Genomic DNA, 7,452 nt, shown 5'->3' with positions numbered 1-7,452 from the left:
GGTGTTCCAGTAAGGCCATGTCTGGGAAATGTCTCTGGTAAAATGCAATGGCCTAACCCTAAGCTGGTTAGAGATCATTCACAGCTACTGGACTGTGCTTTTGTTGTTGTTTTTGAAGATGTGGTAGATAGAGTAAGTTGATATAGGAGAGTCAGACTTAAGATTTAATGAATCTAGGCACTTAGGAATTAGAAGACCAGGTTTGGAGTTTAGGCCTTGTATCTCACAAGTACAGTTTATTAAATGACTCTGAGCTAATTTTTCATATTTTCTAAAATTCATGTCTGTGTTCTTATGGCAGTTCAAGTATGAGGTAGGTATGCTGAAATTCAGGCACATCAGGACTAGGATGTATTTCAGTTATTTAGTGCTGCCTAATAAATCACCCCGAAATTTATTGTCTTACAGCGGTAAAGTTTATTTTTTATGATTGTATATGTGGAATGAGTTTTCTGCTGATCCGGTCCGACCTAGATCATTAGTGTTGCTTATAGCTCTGGGGTTGATTAGGGAAACGACTCCACTGAATTGTAAACTAGGTTGATCCAATCTTCTTCACAGGGCTTTTCGTGGAATTCACTTGGGATTTCCCACTTCCTGGTGATCTTAAGCAGTCTTCCAATACGCAGTATTTCAAAAATATAAAAATGGAAGCTCCAAAGCTCTTGAAGTCTAATGGTAGAAACCCTACAGTCCCTCTCCCACCACATTTTCCTAGGCAAAGCAAGCCACAGAGCCAGCCCATATTCAAGGGAAGAAGACAAAATCAAACCCACCACTTGCTGAGAGGGGTGGTGAAGTCTCATTGCAGGAGGCATGCAATATGAGAGATGGTATTATGATCATAGGTAGAAATAATCTGCCAAAGAAATAGGTGCCAAAGCTGGGACTTGGGCATCAGATGGTGTTGAGGTGTACAGACTAGTGATAGTATCCCGTCCTGCAAAAGAAATCCAGCTATTCAAATTGCAATATTCAAAGTCCATGCCCAAAAAAGGGTTTGATGTATATGGGTTAAGATCATGAACTACAAAAGCAAAACAACTATTTGCCTAAAAAACCCGCTAACTATTTTCTATTTGATTAAGCTCCTCTGTGCTTCAATTTCCTTATCAATGCAATAATAGTTTTGATTTTGGAGAGTTGCTATTTTGAGGATTAAACATTTACTGTGTATAAACAGCTTAGAATAATGCCTGGAAAAAAGTAAAACGTTTAAGTATTTGTTATTTTTATTATTGTTATTGCAATATATCTAAATGTACTTTGGATGCAAGCTGGTGTAAAGTTAACTACAACTTTAGGAAGGGTCCTCTAGTTTCAAGAAATCGATCCATAGTCTTCAGAGTTCTTGTCCGGAAGCCCATGAAGGTAACACACAGTGAGGAACAGCCTGCCTCCTGGAAGGTGTTCTGGCAGTAGGTAGGTAATCTATCAATGCCTGGGGTATAAGGCAGGACCCTAATTCTGAGGCCACACAGTAAACAGCTAAGGAGATAGAAACAGTTGAGGGAACCTAATCACATGCACACATTTACGAATAGGGTTAACTCTTGGTTGCAGCTTTGTAGGGACAAGAATATGTTGGATTTTTCTCAGACTAAAAAAATCTATTAGTATACAAATTAGTTTGGGGACACACGAAAACACAGACTCTTTTGCTGAATTACTGAGCTTGTGGTTCATGACTTAATTTCAACCTCCAATTAAGTAAAATTTTACTTCCTACCACTGTTGATTGGCCTAGGAATTAAGCTCAGTGTTGGTCTATAAATGAGGACCAAGAGTGGATTGGGCTCTAGGAGTTGGGGAGAGAAAGATAAATGCAGAGCTGTTATAGAAGGCTGATAGAGTACCTCATTGAATGGTTATCACGATCAAATTAAACAATGAATGTAAGAGAGCTTTGTAAATATTTATCATCAATCATATCTCCTGGAGCAAATACTTTTTCTTTTAAAAATAAAATTTACTGTCCTGGCTGGTGTGGCTCAGTGGATTGAGTGAAGACCTGAAAAGGAAAGGGTCTGTGGTTCAATTTCCAGCCAGGGCACATGCCTGGTTTGAGGGCCAGCTCCCCAGAGGGGGACACACAAGAAGAAACCACACACTGATGTTTCTCTCCCTCTCTTTTGCCCTCCTTCCCCCTTTCTCTAAAAATAAATAAAAATATTTTTAAGCAAAAAAAATATACTTGCCAAATTTTTGAAGTAAACATCCAAGGATAGAATGCACAATGTCACGTGTGGACTGAGAGACAGTTTCAGCTGTAAGTCTCTAAGAACAAGACTTAAGCAATCATGAAGGAAAAGAAAAGGTAGTGACTGTATTGGGACTAGAAAATTAGAACCCCAAGTGTGTGGGTGGATATCTCACTTGTGTGCAGTGGAAATATGACAGTAAATCCCATGACAAGGTTTATAATCCCTCTGCCCTTGTTGTAAGCAGCCTTTCTCATGTGGATGGATAAGGCTCACAGGTGTGTGCTGAATGAACCCCAGAATAAATTCTGCAGGTGCTGGTGATTGCAATAAAGGTCTAAGTCCCCTTAGAGAGTCCTCACCATCTGAACAAATGAAATGATTTTGAATGCTTCTGCTTGCTACAGAGAAATTTATAAAAAGATGGCATGATTTTATCTTTGTTAGGACAGCTTTTTAAAAGAGACCTGGACCAAGAAAATAATTCCCCAAAAGCCTGCTCGATTTTTATGATAGAAACAAATTTACTCCTTAGTATAAGTAACATTAATTGTATTTTTAATTTATGCCGTGAGAGAGTTTAGGTTTTTAATCACACTGCCTGTGCTTTGCCAGATCTTTGTGTAACCAGTATCTGGAAAATGTGTCATCACTGTATTATTTTAAAATAAGAGTTTTTTTAAAATGACATTCTGTTCACTGTATCTATTGTTTTATATTACATTGAGAATTAGTCAAGAATGTGTTGGCAAATTACTATCTTATTTCCTAAGAAAATACAAGTTTACATAAGTGAGTTTTATGTAAAGGTGAAATCATTACACAGTACAGACTGTACCCCCAAAGACTAATTCCCCATTATTGCTGATCTCTTCTTCTTACTTCAAATACCAAGAAAATGGTTCCTCAAACCTAATCACTTCCCACTAAACTCAAATAATGAAACAGGCACTGCTGTTATCTCCATTTTACAGATTAGGAAACAGGCATAACAAGGTTAAGTAATTATTCTAGTTTTTGCAGCTTCAAAGTAGCAGAGCAAGAATAGGAATCCTGGGAGTTTGGCTTTCAGAGTCCGTACTCTTAACCCACAATATTATTATAAAGTTGCTCATAGAAAATGTTTTAAGAGAGAATATAACCAGAGAATGTCATTGATTAATTAGGTACCAAATTATATAGGAATTCCAATTACCCTCTGCCTATTTTCATATCTACCTGTATTTTCTGTGGTCACTTTAAACTGAGTTTATCTTTCCATGCAAATGTTTTCTTTCTATATACCCTGCATTGGATAATGACTCACTGGTCATTCAGTAGCTTAGGTAAAATCTAGGAGCCATTCAAGAATGCTACCCATGGTCAATATCTACATCTAATTACTCAAAAAATTGTACTTTTTAAAAATATTCCAAAAATTAGCCTTTCTATACCATTGCCACTTTTATTGACATTTTTCAGGCCTTTGTCTTCTTGTAATTGCACAAATTGTCATTGAAATGGTCTCTGTTTTTAATGTCACTCCAGACATTCTTCACTCTATACTAATATGATCTTTAAAAAATGTTTGATGGATTATGTTTCTCTTCAAATTAAGGCACTTCATTCTCTTCACATTGCCTTCGTATAACACATAAGGAACTTTTGGATCTGATCCTTTCCTTATTTCCTGTTGTTCCCCTAGTTATATGTCACTATGTGAATTATGCTTCTTATCTTTGCAAATGCTATTCCCTCTGCTTGGAATATCTTACTTGTCACTTGTCCTCCTGACAAACTCATGTAAATGTTCAATAAATGTTCATTTGCTGTGTCCAGCAAGCCTGCTGTGGGCTGAAAGAATTACTTATGCACGATGCCACATCTGTGCCCTGTGTAGCCTTCTGTTATTGTATTTACCACACCTTATTGTAATTTGTTTTTTACATTCTGTGTTCGACTCTGAGCTCCTTAAGGGGAGGGAAATTAACAGGAGGTCAATAAATGTTAGTGTGATGAATTTGTTATGAATTTCTATTCTAGCTCATTGCACTGTGAAAGATTTTATATTGTCACAGATGGAAAAATTTGAAAAATAATCTATTCTAAGAGTCATAGCTAAAGAGGAAAAGCGGTAATATAAAATAAATTAGAAGGTAAGGAAAAACATAATGTTTCATTAAGGTGGAGGAGAAATCAGTCTTTATGTAAACTGAATCAATTTTCTCTTCTAAATAAGGAAGAGTTTACTTCCAGTATTACTATCTAATTCACTACCGTTCTACCTGGGGTCTTGACTTGACATTCTACTATGGAATGTCATTTGGTCACATATATTCACACTCTTGTGTGACCTCAATAATTCTGCTCAGCTGTGCCAACAATAAGTCAGCCAGGTCTCTGTTGTCTCAGAAATTTCCATGCTGAAATCAATTGTTTCTCATGTTTTAGTTGTACTCCTCTGCATTCATGTCACTTGGCTCATAGAATTATTCCTATCTTTTGTTTTGAAGACAATTTTGATGTTAATATAGCCAATTTTGAAAAATTGATTGCACAGTATATTTTTTAATATTTTGCTTTTAAACCTGTTTATATCTGTGTATATTTAAATTGTTTCTTATAGGCAGAATTTAGTTGTTTTTTTTTTAATCCAATATTGTGATCCCTACCATTTACTTTGGTTGAATGCATTCAATACAATAATATACACAGTTGGATTGAAATCTACTATTTTGCTATCTGCTTTCTATTTGTCTTATTTTTTGTATAAGTTTCTTCTTTGGGGTTAATTGTGCATTTTTATGATTTGTTCTCTCACTGGCACACCTATTTATAAAGTTTTAGCACTAGAATTGACAATCTATATCTCCAGTATATCACAACTAACCTCCTGGCTATATGATAGCACTCACATACACTGTACTAAATTTCTAATATTGCCAATTTCTTTTTTTACATTTTTTGTATTGTTGTTACTGTATATTTCATTTATACATGCTAAAAGCTTTCAAAATATGTTTTTATTAGTTACTGTTTAGACTGTCAATGATTATTAAATTGATTAAGAATAAGGAAAAATGTCTGTTTGAAATGGGGCAGCCAAAGAACATATGCATGACCCACGGACATGAACAATGATGTGGGGATTGCCTGAGGGAGTGGGGGTGCTGAGTGGGAGGGCAAAGGGGGGAAATCAGGACCATTGTAATAGCATGATCAATAAAACACAATTAAAAATTTAAAATAATACACTTCTGTGTTTCTACTATGTTCAAAGCTCAAACTAACTTCTGTTCATGTTATATTCCTTTTGCCTGAAGAACTTTCTTTAACATTTCTCACATTACAAGTCTGCTGAAAATGATTCCTCTCAGTGTTCGATGGTTTAAAAGTTACTTTCATTTTGAAACACATTTTCATCGGGTATACGATTCTGGGATGACAGTCTTTTTACTTAAGTACTTTGAAGATATCGCTCAAATGTCTCCTGACTTGAATGTCCTACAAGGGAGCTTGCCGTTATACGAGTCTTTAGTCCTCTATATGTGCATTTGAGTCCTCATATAGAGGACTCAAATGCACATTTAGTCCTCAAAAATTCACATTTAGTCCTCTAATGTGCATTTTTCTTCTTTACCCATCTTTAAGTTTTTTGCATGTTGTATGTGTGTGTGTGTGTGAGAGAGAGAGAGATTTACCTTGAGTAGGATACTCAAATATGTCATATGCCATTGGTGTCTTTCATTATTTTGGAAAACTCTCTACCATTATTACTTCAAATATTCCCTCTGTCCCCCTCTCTTCCTGCTCCTTCTGGAAATCAAAGCACACATTGGTTACATCATATGACATTTTCCTGGAAAATACTTTTGCACTTTCTCTCCATTCCCTTTTATTTTTTCCTTTTTGGGTTTTGGTGTGAATAAGTTCTACTGGCCTATCTATAAGTTTACTATTTTTTCTACTAACTGTTTTGAATTCACTGATAAACTTGCCAAATTAGTTCTTCTGTGTACGTTTTAAAAATATTTTCATCATTTCAACTTGACTCTTTTTTATAATTTTTACTCTTTACAGAAAATCTTCATCTTCTCCTTTGTTTTTCTCACTAGATTAAAAACAAAACTAAGTTAAGTAAGCTAAGGAGTGAGAGATAATTACCATGTGATCTCATCTATAAGTGGAATGTAATCAACAAAACTAACAAACAAGCAGAGTATAACCAAAGACATGGGAATTAAAAACAAACTGACAGTAACTAGAGGGGAGGTGGGGGGATAATGGGGGGAAGAAGGGGAAGGGTTGTGAAGGAACATGTATAAAGGACACATGGACAATACTAAAGGGGGGTAAGAGCAAGTGTGGCAGGTGGGGATGGCTGGGGTTGGGGAAAGTAGTGGGGGGAAAACAGAGACAACTATACTTGAACAGCAATTAAAATAAAAAAGAAACCAATTCACTGATATTCATTTTAAAATGAAAATCATTGGACTTCCGCCAAGATGGAGGCATAGGTGGAAACATTGTGCCCTCTCCCACAACCAAGTTTGAATACAACAAAGGTTTGGAGAAACAAAGACACAACCAAAGGACAGAAAATTGAATTATACGGAAGTCCGACTACATCTAACCCTTCAACGGGGACGGTAAGAGGGGCGGAGCCAGCAGCGAGCAGGGTCGGGCAGGACAGGGCCCCCGACCCAGGCGCGCAGGCAGACGGGAACCAGTTGGGGTGCGGGGCAGACCGCGGGCGCATATTCGCGCACAGTGAGACAGACCACGCAGGCCCCAGGGGGCGAGGGCTGATGGCGGTGGCACACTCGCGTGCAGTGGGACGAAACGCGTGGGCCCGGTGACTGACTGGCAGCAACGGCGGCACCGGTGAGGGCCGTGGCGGCAGGCAGCGGACAGGACAGAATAGTCCCTCTTTGACCCCGCCCCCACATACAGCGTCACAACCCAGCGACTTAGTTGCCCTTCAGCACCGGTGAGGGCCAGGGCAGCAGGCGGCAGACGGGATGCCAGAGTCCCTCTTTGACCCCGCACCCACATACAGCGTCACAACCCAGCGACTTAGTTGCCCTGCAATACCAGTGAGAGCCATTGTCCCTCTTTGACCCCCGCCCCCACCTACAACGTCACAACCCAGCGACTGAGTTGCCCTGTTCTAGTGAACACTTTAGGGCTCTGATCCTGCTATGGAACAGGCACGAACAACCCGAAAGATGGCACAAGAAGAACTCAAAGTCCCAGAGCCAATAACTCTAAG

This window comes from Sturnira hondurensis, unplaced genomic scaffold (genome assembly GCF_014824575.4).
Source record: "Sturnira hondurensis isolate 20B ecotype Veracruz unplaced genomic scaffold, ASM1482457v3 Scaffold0014432, whole genome shotgun sequence".
In the NCBI taxonomy this organism is placed as follows: Eukaryota; Metazoa; Chordata; class Mammalia; order Chiroptera; family Phyllostomidae; genus Sturnira; species Sturnira hondurensis.
The sequence above is the reverse complement of the archived record's forward strand: the minus strand, read 5'-3'. Positions refer to the sequence as shown.